Consider the following 20,086-nt stretch of genomic DNA (forward strand, 5'->3'; position numbering starts at 1 on the left):
AACGAATCCAACTAGGAACCATGAGGTCAGGGGTTCGATCCCTGGCCTCGCCCAGTGGGGTAAGGATCCAGCATTGCCGTGAGCTGTGCTGTAGGTCACAGACGTGGCTCAGATCTGGCGTGGCTGTGGCTCTGGCGTAAGCCCTCAGCAATAGCTCCGATTAAACCCCTAGCCTGGGTACCTCCATATGCCACTGGTGCAGCGCTAAAAAGACCTAAACAAATAAATAAATAAATAAACAGGCTGTGCTTGTGTATTTTCTTCTGCCGCTATTGGCAGGTACTTCAGTGGTCCAGTATGCTCCTCATTAAAACTATGTCTATGGCCCAAACCAAGACTACATCGTGGGGGCTTCTGCCCCAAAGACGCTTGAAGAGAGGGGCCCTCTTTCTGTCACCACATCTTGGCTCTGCCTTAGCCAGCTTCATCCTGGGCTTTTTATCCTCAGCCCCTTCCTGTTCCCTCCCAGGGGAGAACAAGTCAGACATGGCCCTAACTTGATGAAACCTCAGACCTCAGATCAGCAGAGGAATCTCTTCTCCACAAGCCATGTTCGCCCAGCCCTCGGGGCCGTGTGGCTGTACGGTGGAGGGCTGCTTTCTGTTTCGGTCCCATAAGAGCCATCCTTTACAAATTTGTTAAGATCACGTCAGTTCTTTCTTCACCCTCCCTATTTATTCACTCCTCCTGGCTGTGCTTTGTGGCCAGAACATACTCAATCAAAAGTAAAGCCCTTTATTGTGCTCTTATGCTGAGGGGTGGTTTTCCAAGCAGGCTGTTAGGATATTATCTCCTGTTTTTACATTTTAAATGTGAATGTATTCCAAGAACCACAGGGTGGAATATTTGAAATTAGGACTGTTTTAGAGAAATCTGGGTTGGGTGATTTCTACAACCAAAGAACTTATTCAAAGAAGTTTACGAAGTTCCTGCCGTGGCCCAGTGGAAACGAATCTGACTAGTACCCATGAGGACGCAGTTTCGGTCCCCGGCCTTGCTCAGTGGGTTAAGGAGCATGTCATGAGCTATGGTTGTGGGTCACAGACGTGGCTCGGATCTGGCATTGCTGTGGCTGTGGTGGAGGCCGGTGGCTACAGCTCTGATTCAACCCTTAGCCTGGGAACCTCCATCTGTTGCAGGTGCAGCCCTAAAAAGACCAAAAAAAAAAAAAAAAAAGAGAGAAAAGAAAAAAAGAAAAAGAGCAGAAGAAATTTAAGACCATTCTTGCCTTGAGATTGTTTAGAGGTTTTGTGAAACTCATTGAGCGATCCGGAGACAGCTTGGGCTGTGGATCAGTTTCAAAGCGTCTGTGCTTTCTTTCCATCTGCTCACAGTGTTCTGGGTTCTAGCGACCTAAACCACCTTGAGCCACTGTGCTGACCGAGAGGCAGAAAAACTTGCAGCTGCTTCTGTTACCCTCACACGGGAAGGCCTCGGCTAAGGGCCTTACTGTCACGTCCCTGCCAAGGCCTTTGGCTTCCGTGAATGACTCGCTCACACACTGATGTGTCAAGGCTCTGGGTGCTCCCCAGCTGCAGCACCGAAAATGCTTGCGTGGCATCCCCAGAGAAGGAAGCTAACTTGAAAGAAACTCCCACAAAGTAAATCACCAGGACCGGATGGTTTTCATCCAAGAGCTGGGGAAGGAAATGAAGTGTGAAATAGCAAAGATACTGATGAAGACATTAGTTCTCCATTAAAACCGCAACTGTGTCAGAGCAGAGGAAGTTTGCTAACATGATGACCTTGCTGCTAGAGGAGGGAGATCAGCGGCCTATCGGCTGCCTCTGGAAGAGCTGGTCTACTTGGAAAAATGATGTAAAATAGGAACAATGATACGATAGCCTGTATGCCCTTAAAGCAGGTAAGAAGGACAACAGGGCAATTCGTTCATGGCAGCGCTTCCGGAGAGACCTTGGGAAGAGGATGATAGTGCACATGTGACATGTTGGCTGCTTTCCTGTACTCCTGTGGCCGTGACAGGCATCACTCATCCATCTGGCACTCTTCTCTCTAAGCATGGATTGGGCCTCATACCCCCCAATTGTATGATCTCCACTGGCACCATCAAATGACCAGAGTGGACATATATGTTCAAACATATGTTAAAACTCACTTGTTGGAGTTCCCGTCGTGGCTCAGTGGTTAACGAATCCGACTAGGAACCATGAGGTTGCAGGTTCGATCCCTGGCCTTGCTCAGTGGGTTAAGGATTTGGCATTGCCATGAGCTGTGGTGTGGGTTGCAGTCGAAGCTTGGATCCTGCGTTGCTGTGGCTCTGGCATAGGCCAGCGGCTACAGCTCCGACTCGACCCCTAGCCTGGGAACCTCCATATGCCATGGGAGCAGCCCAAGAAATGGCCAAAAAAAAAAAGAAAGACAAAAAAAAATTCACTTGTTGTGTTTCCCTAAGAGGCTGTATTTTGTCATGGACCACATTGGCTTATCTGTACGTGATAACAAGAAGGAAGTCTTTCACAGGTAGTTTGATTTAGGAGCTGATAAGAAACTTGTCACATTCTTTCCTCTAAAGACTAAGTTAGCAGAACATCTATCACTGGGGTAAACAGTTTTGTGAGACCTGAATCCACATGTGTAATCCCAACCCAAACCACCAAGGTAGGGTCTTTCTGGAAGGAGGGGAAATCAGTTCCTCTGAACAACAAGCAGCATGCTCCCTAAGGTCCTTTAGAGAAATGAGAATCAAGACAGCATCCTTGCTCAGGCATTTCAGAGTTCAAAGAAAGTTGCCAACAGTTGTGGAGTCCTGCCACAACAGTACCTCTGCTGGACAAAGAAGTGAGGGAGGCTTTGAGAGAAGAGCTGCTCTGAGGCTCAGAGAGAAAAGAGACAGGGATGCTGGACCCTGCAGGAGCTGCGTAACTTTATGGAAAACCTGAGGCTTCACTGGGACTGGCCTTCATTTCACATGAAAGGAGCAGAAGGCCAGCTCTGCTGCAGGTCTGGGAATTCCATGGGTCTGTGCTCCAAACATTTTGCTATTGGGTTAAACAAAACCTGTCACTGGTAATGATTAAAGCAGTTCGGCTATAATAACTGTCCTCCAGCCTAGTGACCTCCATATAAAGGGGTATGGATTGAGCAGATCTCCTGGCATAGACTGAAAATGATCATTTAAAGAAGGAATCTGCCTGCCTCAGGAGAGGGTGGGCTGTTTTGCTCTATCAGTGAAAAGACGCTACATACTTTGATTAACAGAGAATCAGAAGATAGTAAAGTATATTTGGCACGGGAGAGGCCCCAAATATACGGTGATTTCTCAGGGTTCTGTCTTACTACACAGTCTATGTCATACTACCTGGGGAGATGGGCAGGTAGCAAGAATATGATGGGGTCCATTGGTCAGCAGACCTGAGCGCTAGTTCCAGCTTCCACCACTAGGTACCTTGTGACTTTAGGTCACATCTGGTGGACTCATAGGTCATGGAATGAGATGCTGGCAAGGTCATTTTGTCTAGGTCTTTGCCTCACAGGAGCTACAGATTATCAGCTCCATTTGAAAGACAGGGTAGCGGTTGCTCAGTAAGAGTCAATTAAGGGTGCAGCAAGGGGGAGGTGTAGATAAGTGAGAAGAAGAACTCTAGGCTCCCAGCAAGCAGATCGCATGTCACCACTTTGCTTCTGAGTCTCAGTCTCCTATCTTTAATGGGCTCTATATAATAAATGAGGACTTAACATGGTGTCTAGAGCACAGGGAGAAATCTCTATGAATTAAATGATTAAATGTGGTGCCAATCACTTACTTTCCTAAGTCTCTGTAGTTTACAAAGTACTTTCGTCTGCATTATTTGACCCTGCTGAAGACTCACTGCGTCGGGTAAGCAGTCGGTTCCCTTATCCTCTTTCAACTGAGACACAGCAGGGTTAAACGGCTTCCTCAAGGTCATTTCAAGGTCAGAACCCAGGCTCAAACTCCTGCCTCCTGGTTCTGAATCCAGGGTTCCTTTCACCGTAGCATGATAGATAATGGAGAGTTGACTTTATTTATCATTCGCTTTGATGACAGCAGAGTCTTCAGCGTCACAATGTGGTAAAAATAGACTGTGAGGGCAAGGAGGTTCTCGGTAGCAAACAAACTGAGCTCACCAAAATGTTCTCGCAGGCAGGCTCGGTTGCTGTGGCCTTTAGGAAAGCCTTGGCAGTCCTGCAAGGGCAGCATCACCTACTCACTGTGCCCAGCTTTCCCGGAGGAGCTGCCTTTTGGCTCCAGCACCAGATGCAGGCGCTGCCCTAAAGGACAGAAGCGGGGGGGGGGGGGGGGGGGGGGGAGGAGGATTTCTTCAGGGATGTGGGGGCCCTCAACTGCTGGCAAATCCCTCTGTCCACAGTGGCAAGTGTGCCTGGTTTGGGCACACAAGGAGAAGTAGCCTGGTGAGCCTGGGGTTCCTGCACCACTGAAGTTTTTCTGGGAGGCAGGAGGAGAGAGAGTGAGAGAGTATGAAAGAGTGAAAGTAGCAAGGCCAAAGGAATAGCCCCATTTTCACTCACTTGAAGATAATTTATAATCTCCCTACTCCCCAAAATGATTTGATGTGGGTTACAGTAAAAAAATAAAAAATAAATAAACCAAAAAAAAAAATACATGCATGTATATGTGGTTAAAATAAAGGTAAATGGAAATAAGGAACCATACAGAGAAAGTTGCGGTGGTCCCATGGGATCATTTAACACTCACGCAAAACACAACCACTTTGTCTTCACGAAGACTATCTTTTTATTAGGATGCACCGATAGCATTCTGTGTCATATGTGTCATATTCTTTTTTTCTTTCTTTTTTTTTTGTCTTTTTCTGTGTCATATTCTTTTGACTGTTTCTCTCATCGGAAATATCCAGCTAAGGGGAAATGCTTTACATTACAGCAGAAGAGAGTTTGGAAAATGGACAATTTTCCCACTTGAAGAAATGCTATTAAACCAATGGTCCTTGTCCTTTTAAAGTCAGAGATTCCTTTGAGAATTCCATGAATACCATACATCCTCTTCTCAGAAAAATGCAAGCTCCCACAAATTTAACTTAAAATCTTGGGTTATAAACCGCCAAAGCCCATCCTTTAAGTTAATAACCTCTTCATTTAAAAAATTAGAAATTAGGGAGTTCCCGTCGTGGTGCAGTGGTTAACGAATCCAACTAGGAACCATGAGGTTGCGGGTTCGATCCCTGCCCTTGCTCAGTGGGTTAACGATCCGGCGTTGCCATGAGCTGTGGTGTAGGTTGCAGACGCAGCTCGGATCCCACGTGGCTGTGGCTCTGGCGTAGGCCGGCGGCTACAGCTCCGATTCGACCCCTAGCCTGGGAACCTCCATATGCCGCGGGAGCGGCCCAAGAAATGGCAAAAAATAAAATAAAATAAAATAAAAAATTAGAAATTAACATTTTATGAAATAATTTTTCCTTTACAAAAAGATTGACTGCATGCAGTTGAGATCATTGTAATTAAAATGTAGGAGAAGTCCCATCGTGGCATAGCAGAAACAAATCCAACTAGGAACCATGAGGTTGCAGGTTCGATCCCTGGCCTCGATCAGTGGGTTAAAGGTTCTGGCATTGCCGTGAGCTGTGGCATAGGTCACAGATGTGGCTCGGGTCTGGCGTTGCCGTGGCGTAGGCTGGCAGTTGTAGCTCCCAATAGACTCCTAGCCTGGGAACCTCCATATGCCCCAGGTACGGCCCTGAAGAGCAAAAAATTAAATTAAATTAAATTAAATTAAAAAGTGTAGGTATATAGCCAGTGTCACACAAGATATTCTGATTTCCATGAAATTCTCTAGTCTGTGACATTTGTATTTTATATATGTAGTAACTACGTATTCGCTTATAATTTTATCTTGGTCATTTATCTGTTCTTTTAAAGATGCTATATAGTGGGTATTCCATTGTAATTCATATCTGATAATGTGTAATATTTGGTGTTGTAAGGAAAATCTGCCTTCACTGTAAATTAATTTTGATTGTGTTGTAGAAGGTGGTACATAAGGTAATACTTTAATATCTACAATAGCCCACACGTCATCAATAAGATCTCATCCTCCAGACTGGTGAGTTCTTGGAAAAAATTACTTCCACATGTTCCTAAAACTGCTTGAGATTTTTTGACTGGTTGGTGGTCTATTGATTCTCAATATCTGACCTATCAAAACGCCATCCGTAAACTTGAGGAACGCATAGAGGCTTAGAAGTAGCCAGGGCTGAATTTCGTACAGAACAAAGGGAGGTGATGATTAACACACCCATCTGAGCAGCAGAGGGGGCGGGGGGGAGTAATCCTTGAATGGATTAGATGCCATGATCCTAAACCCACATTCTCTGAGTGTTGGGTCCTTGCCCAGACATGGGGAGAGGCCAAACACTGATGCCTTTTAAATGACAGGGTGTCTCCATGGGACTCTGGTCAGGGACACTGGGGCAGAGAGCTGAGGGTCACTTGGGAAAAAGCCTTTCTTTCTCCTGTGGTCTAGCAGATTTAAGAACCTAGACCTACTCGGCCAGCCCATCCGATTTATTGTATCAGTCCGCCTGCCTGGCAGAGATTAACGTATAAATACATTAAATTTTATTTCCTTTTTTTTTTTATTGCTAACTAAGAGTCATTTATAAATTTTTTTTGGACTCCAGTAAGTTGCTTTCAAGACTGGCATGGAGACTGCCAAGAAGATGACTTATTATTATTGTACTGTCCCTAGAAGCCGTGTCATATGGCTGACTCTTTCTGTTGGCTGGCAATAGCTGGTAGATTCTGAGGACGTAATTGCGGGACATTTATCTCTGTAAGAAGAGTCTGTGAACAGAACACTAAACCTATTTTCTGATTGGTTTTCTCTTTTTCCTCTATGATGTCTTTCCAGCTTTATAAAAAGTATGGATTTTTAAAAATAGTGTTATGTAACTGTACTGAGAGAGGCTGACTCTCTAAGAGAGGCCTCCAACAGATGGGTACCCTCCTGAGAAGGAAACAGACCATTAAGCAAGTCCCTTTGACCCCCCTTCCCTGGGAGGAGGAGCTCTTGAATCACAGGCCCAGGTGCTCAGGAAATCTCCTGTCACTCTGAGATGGGCCAGGACATGGTGCCATGTCCAAAGCTTCTAAATACAGTTCAGGCTGGGTCATCATAACAGATGCTGAACTGGCACCACTATGGGGACTGAAGTGGGACCTCTGACAGTGCTTAAATGCCACGGCCCCTGGGCTCGAAGTCTTCCTGGGCTGGGGTGCGGAGAGGCAGCGCTGAGCCTCTTGGGGAGGAGGGAGGAGCAGCTTTGGCAAGGAAATCCTGCTGCCTCGGTGACACCACCACTCCTTCAGAAGGCAACAGACACCCAGCATCACACCAGCTATTTTAGAAGCTGTCAGTTTCTGAATTGCTGACACACTTGGAGGACACTGTTTCTTCAAAGGTCAGTCTGACCATTCAAGGTAGGTAGGCCTGGGGAAAACCAGAGGTGTGCGCTAGCCAAGGTGTTGGCTGAGGAGTAAGTTTCAGGGGGCCTGGTCAAGGTGACTCAAGGAGTCAGGAATGGCGGTAGCAAGAACGGGCTGACCTTGGGATTCCCAAATCAGCCTTTCCATTGAAGACAGTGTGGGGCTCTTCTTTACCCTGCTCCATCCTCTTCTTCTTGGCTATCACCTAAAAAATCCACCAGGTTGGGAGTTCCCATTGTGGCTCCATGGTTAACAAATCTGACTAGGAACATAAGGTTGCAGGTTTGATCCCCAGCCTTGCTCAGTGGGTTAAGGATCCGGCGTTGCCGTGAGCTGTAGTGTGGGTCATAGACGCGGCTCGGATCCCGTGTTGCTGTGGCTCTGGCGTAGGCCGGTGGGTATGGCTCTGATTGGACCCCTTGCCTGGGAACCTCCATATGCTGCGGGAGCAGCTCAAGAAATGGTGAAAAGACAAAAAAAAAAAAAAAATCCACCAGGTTGGATCCCTTTGACAATTCACTCTCCTCTGGGGAGGGCTTCAGAAGGAAAAAAAGAAGACAGGAGAGTCTTGGGAGGCAGGCTTTTTCCGGAGGAGTGTGGAGGCTTGGAATGTGAAGGTGGGATTCTAAGGTTGGCAAGCATCTGAAGTGGAGGTTGGCGATTTGTACATGTAAAGACACTGTTATGAATACAATTAATCCAGGGTGTTGGTTTCACTCTTAATGCTTGCCCTGTGCCAACAAAAGCAGATTCATTTCTGTTATCAAAGCATTTGACTTTAGGGTTTCTGAAGGTGGTGTGCATGGTGGCTGAGTGCAAGCTTTGGGGTAAGAGAGGCCAGGGTCCCTTTCTTCTTTCTGATGCTTCCAGGGGAGTAGCGGTGGGCGCATTACCTTGGCTGAGTCCCAGTGATGTCACCTGTGAAGTAGGTTATCACGCCCACCTGCCAGGTGTCACCTTCACGCAGTCTGGGAGCCTCCCTTAGGCACCAGATCTTTTCTGTCTCCTCCGTGTGCATTTCCCTTAGCCGGAGCCAGACACTGTGTGCTCTCGACAACGTTGTCCCTTTGCAGTCAGAGGACCCTGCTGCCTCCCAGCTCTGTTCTGCCTTTCCTACCTCTAGAGGAGCAGGGTCTTTGCGCTGCTTCTTCATATCTCTGTCTCTGTTCAAAGCTAGAATTCGTTCCCTGGTACCATCTCCTTACTGAGGATCCAACACACATCTTTTCTCAGGGGTCTGTCCTGTTTTCTTTGAGACTCTAGTTATTTTCCTTCTCAAATAGTGTGGCAGCCATCACGAACCAAGAGAGCATCACTTAAGGAGACCCCCCACAAAAACAGGCTTTCTTTTTAAACAAAATTTTTTAATTTTGTAGCATATTCTAGTTGTTAAAGCATTAGTGTTCTATTTGTGTAAAATCAGGATATTTTCTAGTACTTTCCCATTTCCAACTTGCTGTCAAATCTTCCAGTATCGGTGAACCAGAGCTCCCCTGTACTGTGAACTAACCACAGTTAACTGACATGTTATCTCATCTCATCATAGTTAACATGTATGCAAATTAGGTATTAGATTGAATCATACAAAATTGTCAGTTGGGGGGATAAAAAGGTCCAATATTGGCTTTTATTTATGTTTCAACCTAATACTGGCATTCTTATCATATAGATGAACAGGTGGTGTTTAGAGAAAAAGAGGAGCCCAAAGTGAACCAGGCAGAACAGGAATCTGACCCCAGGTCAGTCTGAGTCTAAAGCCAGTGCCCTTCCATTGAGACTGATTGACTCAGCTTCAAAAAAATAGGCCTTCTTAGCTGACATCGACACCATTTCTTTGTTTTCTCTCCTTCTGCCTTTCCACAGTTTTTCCTTCTAACATAGTCAATTCTTATAGTTTTTGCTCCAGGCCCTGCTGAATCATTTTCTTTCTCTTAATTAATTAATTAATTAATTTACTTATTTTTAGGGCACACCTGCAGCACATGGAAGTTCCCAGGCTAGGGGTTAAAACAGCGGCAGCTGCCAGCCTACACCTATGCCTACGCCACAGCAATGCCAGATCTGTGACCTGTGCCACAGCTTGGGCCAAGGCTGGATCCTTAACTCACTGAGCAAGGCCAGGGATAGAACCCACATCCTCATGGATGCTAGTTGGGTTCTTAACCCACTGAGCCACAATGAGAACTCCTCATTTTCTTCATTTATGTGAGCTTTTCCCATTATACCTTAAAATCTTTCTTTGCTAGGATTTGCTTTTCTCTTTGGAAAGAACACAAACCTTCTTTCTCCCTCTCAGACATGGACCGGGAGTGATTGGGAAAAGATCTAACCCTTCAGCTACCCGCTTTCCAAATTAAGGACAGAAGTAACATTTAATATACTCCCGCTGTGTGCAGGGGCTTTACTGAGAGCCATCGGTGTATCTGTTTTAGATGAGGAAACCAGGATCAGGAGGGTTCAATCACTTGCCCAAAGTCATAAAGCTGCATCCGTGTGATTCTAAAGGACTATGCTCTTTGTCTTCTTGGCACCTTCTCTGGAAACCCCACTGCAGACTGCAGGGGGAACTAACTTTGGGGGTTCTGGAGAGTGCAGCGGCTGTGTGTGCAAGAGTCATCCTTTTCCAGGAGAAGGCATTTCTGCACCACCCCCCATACGTTCGTATGTACACACACACACACACACACACACACACACACACACACACAGGGAAGCAACAGCAGTTCCAGTACTTGGAGAAGGGCTTGCTCCTTTCTGCATTTTACCCTCATGGTCAGAGGCACCATTCCTTCTTAGGTTCAAGTGGAGGAGAGTTGGTATTTTCTAGATGACTGACTGTGATTGTTACTCATAGAAGTGACAGAACTCACTAAATTCATTTGATGCCTCTGAAAGATTTCAGGTCAGCCCTTGCTAGTCCGTTTTACTACAGTTCACAGTCATGGGGGGAATAACTAGTGGGATCGCAATAGCTTAGATTATGTGTGGAGGTGACCCTGTCGGGATTTCATTGTGAACACAGCATTCAATTAAGACCCCTCATTCCTAGGGCTATGTTGAGCTCCTGAAGAGGAGGAGAAAAATAGCATTCAAGATTCTTGATCTGGCTCCAGCTTTCTTCCCTGGTCTTGCTTTGCTAAACAAACAGCATTTCATTCATTCAACAAAAACAACATTTTATTGAGCGCATAATAGGTGTCAGAGGAATCACACAGATGTGATTTCAGTTCCATGCTGTTCTCTAAACCTGTCTGGTAGACTTTACTGCTGCACCTCTGCTGTAAGATTCCCTTTTCCCGGAAGAGCCTCTCCTCCTTTGCCCATCTCTTCCTTTTCATCCTTAGACGTCTCTTCATTAGGCTCAGAAGATACCCCAGGGCTGGAAGAGGTTCTTCTCACCTCGGAACTCCCATGGCATTTTGCTAATCCTCCTCTTAGACAATAAGTGAACACTGGCATTCATACATCCCTTTTACTATCGGTAAAGCATTTACATAAACGCACAGGCACCCACTTTGTTAGTGAGTCATAAAAATTTCACAAAGTAGGTACTCATGATGTGCTCATGTTGCCAGTGATTAAAACTAAGGCTTAAAGAGATTGAATTATTCCAGATTAGACAGTTGGCAGAAAAAATGAAGGTACAGCGCTGCATGCTTTAGTGTGAAGTTCAAAAAAGCGTCACCGAAAAAGACGTACTCTAGGGTTATATTCATCTACCACCAAAGGAGTTCACACTGAATTAACACATTATTTATGTGCTCAACATACAAGATAAAAACAAGAGCAGAAGTAATATGCGTGTGGGCTGTGAGTACTTCTAGATTGAAGACAGAAAGGCAGGGTCACTGGTGAACATACAGGTGACTCTGAGGTGCTGATGATATTCTTTTCGAAATGTGGTGCTGGGTACACGAGCACTCATTTATTCATCGTTGGTTGAGGTGATATCCCCCTTTTTGTAAGCGTACTGTTTCTCACAATAAAAAATATATGATTGTGAAACAAGCAAACAAAAAGAGCTTAGACAGAAAAAGAAGAGATGAACTTCAGAGTCTGGTCTTTTGGGAGTTCCCGTCGTGGTGCAGTGGTTAACGAATCTGACTAGGAACCATGAGGTTGCGGGTTCGGTCCCTGCCCTTGCTCAGTGGGTTAACGATCCGGTGTTGCCGTGAGCTGTGGTGTAGGTTGCAGACGCGGCTCGGATCCTGTGTTGTTGTGGCTCTGGCGTAGGCCGGTGGCTGCAGCTCCAATTTGACCCCTAGCCTGGGAACCTCCATATGCCGTGGGAGTGGCCCAAGAAATAGCTAAAAAAAATAAAAATAAAAATAAAAGAATCTGGTCTTTTGAATTACAGCCCCTCATCATGCTGTATGCCATGCTGGATTTTGACTCTTTTGCTTTTATTAGATTATTTATTATCCCGTCCTGTCTGTTAAGGGCTCTTGTAAGTTCCTGAGGCCATAGGAACACATTTTATTTAAGTTTGGGCCACTCACAGTACTGACACATTGCTGGGCCCAGGCTAGATAACCAATAAGTACTTGTTGAATAAATAAATGATTGATTGAGTGGAAGAATTCAGAAAATTACTAGAGAGGTTGTTATATTTATCAGCCATTTTGCTCTTCCAGTCATTAGGTAGGATGGTTCTTTATGTTTGGCATAGTAGGTCGGGTGGATTTTAAACTCGGTGTAGCTAATGGTGTCTGAGTATGGTTTGAAGGGTACTGCATGTTCCTGGCCATATATGAATGTCTATGCTACTTACGTGTTTGAAATTGCCCCTCCAAGGGCACTGTCTTCGGAAGTTATAGTTAAATCACACGTGTTGCTTGGAAATTCACTGCTTAACTCTTCCCCTTTTGCATATTAGTATGGATTTGTTTATTTAGTGGTGCGCAGTGAGAATATCCCAATAAGGTGTAATAGGGCCTTTGGGGGAGGGGCTCCTTTTCACAGGATGGAAATCAACAGACCACAATGGCAGACATTGGATGCTGTTATGGTACTCACTGGGGTGGTGGTGGGAGGTTGGAATTAGTTGTGGTTGCAAAGAGCAAATAAGCACTGGCTTTGGGATGAGCTAATGTGTCAGTTTACCCAGAAGAGAATGCCAGGGGCCTCGGGGAGGGGCCTGTGTTGACAGCTGCTGGCCTAAAATTGGCGGGTGCATCGTGAAGACCACCCAGTCATTTCGCATCAACTTTCGGAGGACCTCTGAGGCAAGAGGTATTTAGATCTGAATATTTGCATGTGGCTGGGGACCAATTTTTGATTGGTCCATGTATGTATTTTGTATGCTTTCATCAAGAAAATTTTCCGAACCAAAAGTCAGTCTCAGAACTTTTAATTTTATGGGGAGAATGAAATAAAATATTTGAAATTAGGATCGTTCCGGAAAACCCAGGACCCATAATTATCCTTGTCTTTTCTTGGTCTTCCCGATGAACTTGATCATTGGCATATAATTTTCGATGTTAATTTGATACTTTGATGTCTACAAACTGCTTTCTTATATTTAATTGTCAGATGATTTCTCCTCAAGTATGGATGTATGTTTAGGACTATCAAAAACTTCTGTGCCCTGAACTCTGACTTCGGTTTAGCCTAAATAAACCAAATTATGCACAAGTGGGAACTACCTCAGCTGCCTTTTCTTGTCTTTCAGTGCTGTCATTATACATTTCTCAAAGTCCAGATGTCTTCCAAGTACCTTCTAATGTTATTTGCTTATGTTCCGGACAAAGCAAAAGAGTGAGTTGACATTGACAGTGATCTGCAATGATCTGTCTGTCACATTTGGATATTTTACCGGCAGGGAATGGGAAGAGAAAGTGAAATACAACAACAGAGGGCCTTTTACACTTGTACTCCTTAAACAATGTTAAGTTTGTGAAGATGGAGTTTGCTGGTGGCCTCATGGTGAAGGATCTGGCATTGTCACTGCAGCAGCTCAGGTCAATGCTGCGGTGTGGGTTCCATCCCTGGCCTGGGAACTTCCACGGGCTGCGGGCAAGGCCAAAAAAAAAAAAAAAAAAGAAAGTTGGTAAAAAGACCTAAAATACTCCTGAAGGTAACTGCCCTGCTATTGAGAAAGGAAAAGTCCTCTCTGATCTTTGAATTTTCTCTGCTCCCCAAAGGACTGACAGTGTCCTTTGTTTCCATAAGCCATCTTCTGACGGAGCAGCCTCAACCTCGGCTCTGCATTTCCAAGTGCAGAGTGGGAAGCACACAACTCTGCAGGCCTAGCTCTGAAAACTGGGAAACAATTTATCATGGAAGGAGCATCAGCTCTAGTGGTAGACTAACTCGAATCCCACGCTGACACCTCCTGGTTGTATAACGTGAGCAAAGCGTTTGTATCCTGTCAGACCTCAGTTTCCCCATGCACAAAATGGCAGCAGGAAGGCCTGCTTCTTAGGATTTTCTCTGACAATTTGAACGAGACAAATATAAATGCATATCCACTGTTTAGTGTAGCGCCTGTTCTCTCCCTCCTCTCGTTTGCGTCCACCTTCAAAGCATGCCGGAGTATGAGAGGTTGAACCCAGAATGACACTGAGCCTTTGTCTGGTGGACAAGAAGTAGATAAAGAAAATTACTGCTGCCGCTTCTTTGCAAAGCCCCTTTAAAAATCTCAGCTCTCAGGGATGACATTGGGTCCTTGCCCCCAATCTGTATGTCACTGAGAGGTGCCGGTTGTCAGGTGGAGCATGCTTTAGGCAGCTGAGGGATATGTGCTCTTAGTCTCCTTAATTGGATTATTGGCATGGGAATTGCAGGCTTCAGGTTACCGCCCCCCTCCCTTTTCCCAAGTAGAACTTGGAGGGCATGGAGAGCTCAGAGACTTCATTCCATTGCTAAAGTCATCTAACAGGCTCATTTGAGTGTTGGCTATCATCATGATTTTAGTTTAATCCAACCTGGGTTATGGTTCATTCCCTTGAAGCTCTGGACTGGGTATCAAATTTGGGCTCAGTCCGTACTCAGGTCAGTGCCAAGTGCTCTCTGCTTCTGCCATATTTAGAATTACTCTATGAAAAGTTTCATCACCAGATTTTGCTAAGCAACCTGATAAAATCCGATGTCCCAGAATCAATTTCCACTGCAGAGGTCCCACCACTGAAAACAGGCATTCCCTTGAGCCTGGTACTGAGAGTGCCACCTGGGTTGTAAGCTTCTGATGTCTGCTATGGTGTGAACAGAGCCCTGAGATGACTGTGGGAGTCCTGGTTTTAGAGACTTTGGGACTTAAGATGTGGCCCAAGGAGTGACTGCCCTACTGATATCAGATAGGAGGTCCTGCTCAGTGTAGTCCTGTCCCAGTTATTGACAGAAACAACATCAGAAACAACTGTTTGATTATCATCTGGGTTGAGTCTTTCTCTTTGTTTCTGACTATTTTCTCCCTTGAGTAAAATGTAACAGCTGAGGCCAGTCTTATGGAAGTGGCCCTGAGCATCTAATCTCAGAAAATTCTGCATCTCTTATCTGACTCTGCAGTAATCTTCTACCACCCACCCATCCTCCCCATTGAGACCAGGCTATGGTATGGCATTCGTTCAGGAGGTGTGGCAAAGTGTGACACTCCGTTTATGGAGTTCATAGACAAGAGGGGAAGACAGAACTATCGTCACCTTTGTTTAAAAGAAAACCATGGTGTAAAGAAAATAGACTCTAAACTCCGTATTATGACAGACACGTTCTTCCTAAAATATAAACTCCATGTGGCCAGGGATTTTTGTTTATTCCCTGATGACGTCTCAAGAATCTAGAAGAGTGGGAGTTCCCGTCGTGGTGTAGTGGTTAACGAATCCGACTAGGAACCATGAGGTTGCGGGTTCGGTCCCTGGCCTTGCTCAGTGGGTTAAGGATCCGGCGTTGCCGTGAGCTCTGGTGTAGGTTGCAGACGCGGCTCAGATCCTGCGTTGCTGTGGCTCTGGCGTAGGCTAGCGGCTATAGCTCCGATTAGAACCCTAGCCTGGGAACCTCCATATGCCGCGGGAGCAGCCCAAGAAATGGCAAAAAGACAAAAAAAAAAAAAAAGGAATCTAGAAGAGTAACTGGCACATAGTACATGTTAAATAAATAGTTGTTGACTTGAACCTGGTTTTCCAAGTTATCTCTTATCTCCCCTCCCCTCTTCCCTTACGTGTTTCAAGCTCTTGTCATATCAGTGTGCTTGTAATTCTCTAAAAATGACAAATCCTTACTTAGGCTATTCCCACCGCCTGAAATTCTGTCCCGATAATTTCTTTGCTTGCTCATATTGAACTCATATAAAACTCATATAAGTTTTGGGCCCACTCTCAAACGTCACTTCATGCAGTCTCCTTGCCCCTATTGTCATTGACTTGTTTGCTCTTCAAACCTCCTCTTAGTGCTCGGCTCCTGTGTCTCCTGGAGAATCTATCATAGACCCTCTTCTTTAACAGTTTGTGTGTCCAGATTGTGAGTTTCTTCAGAGCAAGAACCTGTTTGCCCCATCTTGGTACATTAATATACACCCCTGTCTATTCAAAGCAGGAATGTTTTGTGGAACAAAAATGGAATTAAATATAGTTTCATATGCCTGCAGTCCTTCAGAGGTAGAACTGATATAATGTGGATTTGGCTGTCAATAATATTTGAAATGGAGATAATAATAATTCTTACAGCCATAAAAAGAACACAGTAATGCCATTGATAGCAACATGGTTGGACCTAGAAATTATCTTACTAAGTGAAGTGAGTCAGACAGAGAAAGACAAATACCATATGGGATCACTAATATGTGGAATCTGAACACGTTTCAAAAACAAATGTATGGTTACCAAATGGGAAATATTGGGGGGGGGAATAAATTAGGAGGTTGGGATTGGCATATATACACTATGATGCATACAATAGGTAAGAAGGACCTACTGTAGAGCACAGGGAAATCTACTCATCCAGTGTAATAACATATATGGGAAACCAATCTGAAAAGGAATAGATATTTGTATATGTGTAACTGATTTACTTGGCAATACACCGAAACTAACAACTTTCCAAGTCAGCTCTGCTCTAGTAAAATTAAAAAATAACTCTTAGAGTTGTTCTGTAGATGATGTAATGTATGCGAAGTCTTAGCTGAGTGCCAGATGTACAGTAAGTGCTCAGTGGATGTTGACTATTAACTCTTGGGTTGGGCTGGTTCTTGTGAGCTTATGTTCATTTCACTGTCAGTCACTAACGTTGTTATCAGCAGAATCATTAGATTCTGTTTTTCTCATGAATATATAAATATGTTTGATCAGGAAGGTATCTTCCCTTTTACCCTAATAGTAAAGATAATGAAATAGTAAAGATGAGGAAACTGAGGCTCCAGGAAATGAGGTGACTTTTCAAGACCTTACTCCTGGGGAGCAGCAGCGCCCTAGGCGTAAATGTGCCTTGTTAACTGTAGAAATAAATGACTCCTCAAAATTATTAGCTAAGTGGAGATGAAAATCACCTGGCAGTTTGTGAAATACATTTTAATAGTATCTCATTTTGAAGTTAGGTCAAATTACACATACGTCAGGGCATTTTCCATGCATGTCAACCAAATCAACTTACTGTGGCCGGGTTGCTGCTGTTAGACCTGGTGGTCTTTAAGCTGTGCTACTAATCCATCTGTTAAACATTCAGCTCAAGAGGGACTTTATAGCACCCCAATTAAATGTGCATGTGATATGCTATAAAGATTAAGGAAAATGGGGACCAGAATAGTTATGTGACTTGACCAAGATCAAACATGTTAAGCCATTTCAGTTGTAAGGATGACCAGTATAGTTGAGGAGGGTTACAGAATTACCGACTGCTTTAGCCAGGAGTGAACCTGGTATGATCTTGGGGAGATCTGATTGTTGATCCAGGAGGCAGAAGACCTACTTTCTAGGGCAACTTTTGAAAAGTTTTTCTTTGTCCGTAAAATCTTCCTCCTCCACAAAAGTCGACGTAAAATGTATGCCACATCCACCTCATCAAATGGAAGGATTATATTAGATAATATGTAAAGTATAAATTGAGAAACTATTTTTTCCTCTGTAATTTCTCTATTTTTTCAAGTTTTTTAAAATGATTTTTATTTTTTTCCATCATAGCTGATTTACAGTGTTCTGTCAATTTTCTACTGTACAGAAAAGTGGGCCAGTCACACATACATATATATATTCTTTTTTCTCACATTATCATGCTCCTCATAGTGACTAGATATAGTCACTTACGAGGTGCTATACAGCAGGATCTCATTGCTTATCCACTCCAAAGGCCATAGTTTGCATCTATTAACCCCAAATTCCCAGTATATCCCACTCCCTCCCCCTCCCCCTTGGCAACCACAAGTCTGTTCTCCATGTTCATGATTTTCTTCTCTGTGGAAAGGTTCATTTGTGCCATATTTTAGATTCCACATGTAAGTGATATCATATGGTATTTGTCTTTCTCTTTCTGACTTATTCACTTAGTATGAGGGTCTCTCGTTCCATTCATGTTGCTGCAAATGGCATTATTTTGTTCTTTTCATGGCTGAGTAGTATTCCATTGTGTATAAATACCACATCTTCCTAATACATTCATCTGTCGTTGGACATTTACATTTTTTCTTGTCTTGACTATTGTGAATAGTACTTCAGTGAACATACAGGTGCATGTGTCTTTTTCAAGGAAAGTTTTGTCTGGATATATGCCCAAGAGTGGGATTGCTGGGTCATATGGTAGTTGTATATTTAGTTTTCTGAGGTATCTCCATACTATTTTCCATAGTGGTTGTACCAGTTTACATTGCTGCCAACAGTGTAGCAGGGTTTCCTTTTCTCCATACCCTCTCTAGCATTTGTTGTTTGTTGACTTGTTAATGATGGCCATTCTGAGAGGTGAGGTGGTACCTCATAGTAGTTTTGATTTGCATTTCTCTAATAATCGGTGATGTTTAGCCTTTTTTTCATGAGCTTCTTGGCAATCTGTATATCTTCTTTGGAGAAATGTCTATTCAGATCTTTTGCCCACTTTTCAATTGGGTTGTTGGCTTTATTTTGCTGTTGAGATATTATTTTGATATTGCCACTATTTTGCATGAATTAGGAACTGGAATTCTTTCTAAGCTAAACTGAATACTCTCTGGGAACTTAGTGTTATGGTGTCCATTTTTATCAACATAGAATAGGTCAGAGATGGAGAATGAAAGACACTATGAATGGATGGTTAGATTCTCTTTTTTGGTTTGATCCTGTGAGTCACATAATGTTCTCCAGTGACTTGTAACTGGCTTAACATAGGTTCCCAAAGTTTTCTCCTTTAACTTCCTTGGTTATATGTTACTTTATCATTTATGTTCCTGATTTCCTACAACTCCCCTTGTTAACAGTACTATCCATAAGAGACATCTGATAGCCGCGAAGTCTTTTCAGGTCATTCAGATGAGTTCCTAATGGTTAGTTTTTTTGAAGGCAGAAAGTCACAAGTTGCCAAGAATGAAAGAACCTTGAAAATACAGAGGTGTTTCTGATCTTCAAAAGACTGATTGCAGGAGCCCCCATCGTGGCTCAGTGGTTAACAAATCAGACTGGGAACCATGAGGTTGTGGGTTCGATCCCTGGCCTTGCTCAGGGGGTTAAGGATCCGGCGTTGCCGTGAGCTGTGATGTAGGTCACAGACACGGCTCAGATCCCGTGTTGCTGTGGCTCTGGCGTAGGCCGGTGGCGACAGCTCCAATTTGAACCCGAGCCTGGGAACCTCCATAGGCCACGGGTGCGGCCCTAGGAAAGACAAAAAGACAAAAAAAAAAAAAAGACTGCATTTCTGAATAGGTGACCTGATTTGATTGAAATAACCTGCCTACTGTTCATTTCTTACATTCATGACTTAGGTAAGTTGATTATACATTCTTGTGTGTGTGTGTGTGTGTGTGTGTGTGTGTGTGTGTGTGTGTGTGTGTGTGTGTGTCTTTCCTAGGGCAACACCCGAGGCCTATGGAGGTTCCCAGGCTAGGGGTCAAATGGGAGCTATAGCCACCGGCCTACACCACAGCCACAGCTACACGGGATCCGAGCCACATCTGCAACCTGCACCACAGCTCACAGCAGCTCTGGATCCTTAACCCAGGGATCAAACCCTCAATCTCATGATTTCTAGTCAGGTTCGTTAACCACTGAGCCATGACAGGAATGCCTATACATTCTGATTAATAGCTGAAATAATAACTTAATTGGTTAGCCTAAATAACATGACTATGACTTAGAAATATATTTTACAAAGAATTAAACTTTATTTTTACCTAGGCTCTTGATCTGGACTCTGAGATTACTATTTTAAGGGTATAGTAGAGTAGCTTATGTCCCAGGTAGCCCTCACTACCCTCAGAGTTAAGAACAGACTGCATAAAATATAATGTTGATTTTATTTCAAACCAATGGTGGTTACAAAACAATCAAGAATGAAACAATTATGGAGTTCCCGTGTGGCTTAATGGGTTAAGGAGCCAGCGTTGTCACTGCAGTGGTCCGGGTCACCACTGTGGCACAAGTTTGACCCCTGGCCTGGGAACGTCTGCATATCACGGAGCAGCCAAAAACAAGAATGGAAAATTAGATGATACATTCACATTACTTCAAATATGCATTCTGTATATAAAAGTCACTTC

At 44.1% G+C, this 20,086-nt stretch overlaps 1 protein-coding gene across 3 annotated transcripts in view; it reads left to right on the forward strand.

The window, feature by feature from the left end:
* TBX15 (T-box transcription factor 15) overlaps positions 1-20,086 on the forward strand; it is a 113,109-nt gene that overhangs the window by 40,052 nt on the left and 52,971 nt on the right. Inside the window, exon 1 of one of the 3 annotated variants that reach the window (XM_047784886.1) lies at positions 7,197-7,415. The exons of the other annotated variants lie outside the window; for them this stretch is intronic. The gene's annotated coding sequence lies outside the window, so the exon portion shown is untranslated. Of the gene's footprint in view, positions 1-7,196; positions 7,416-20,086 lie in introns of those variants that run through there. 3 annotated transcript variants of the gene reach the window in all.

This window comes from Phacochoerus africanus, chromosome 6 (assembly GCF_016906955.1).
Source record: "Phacochoerus africanus isolate WHEZ1 chromosome 6, ROS_Pafr_v1, whole genome shotgun sequence".
In the NCBI taxonomy this organism is placed as follows: Eukaryota; Metazoa; Chordata; class Mammalia; order Artiodactyla; family Suidae; genus Phacochoerus; species Phacochoerus africanus.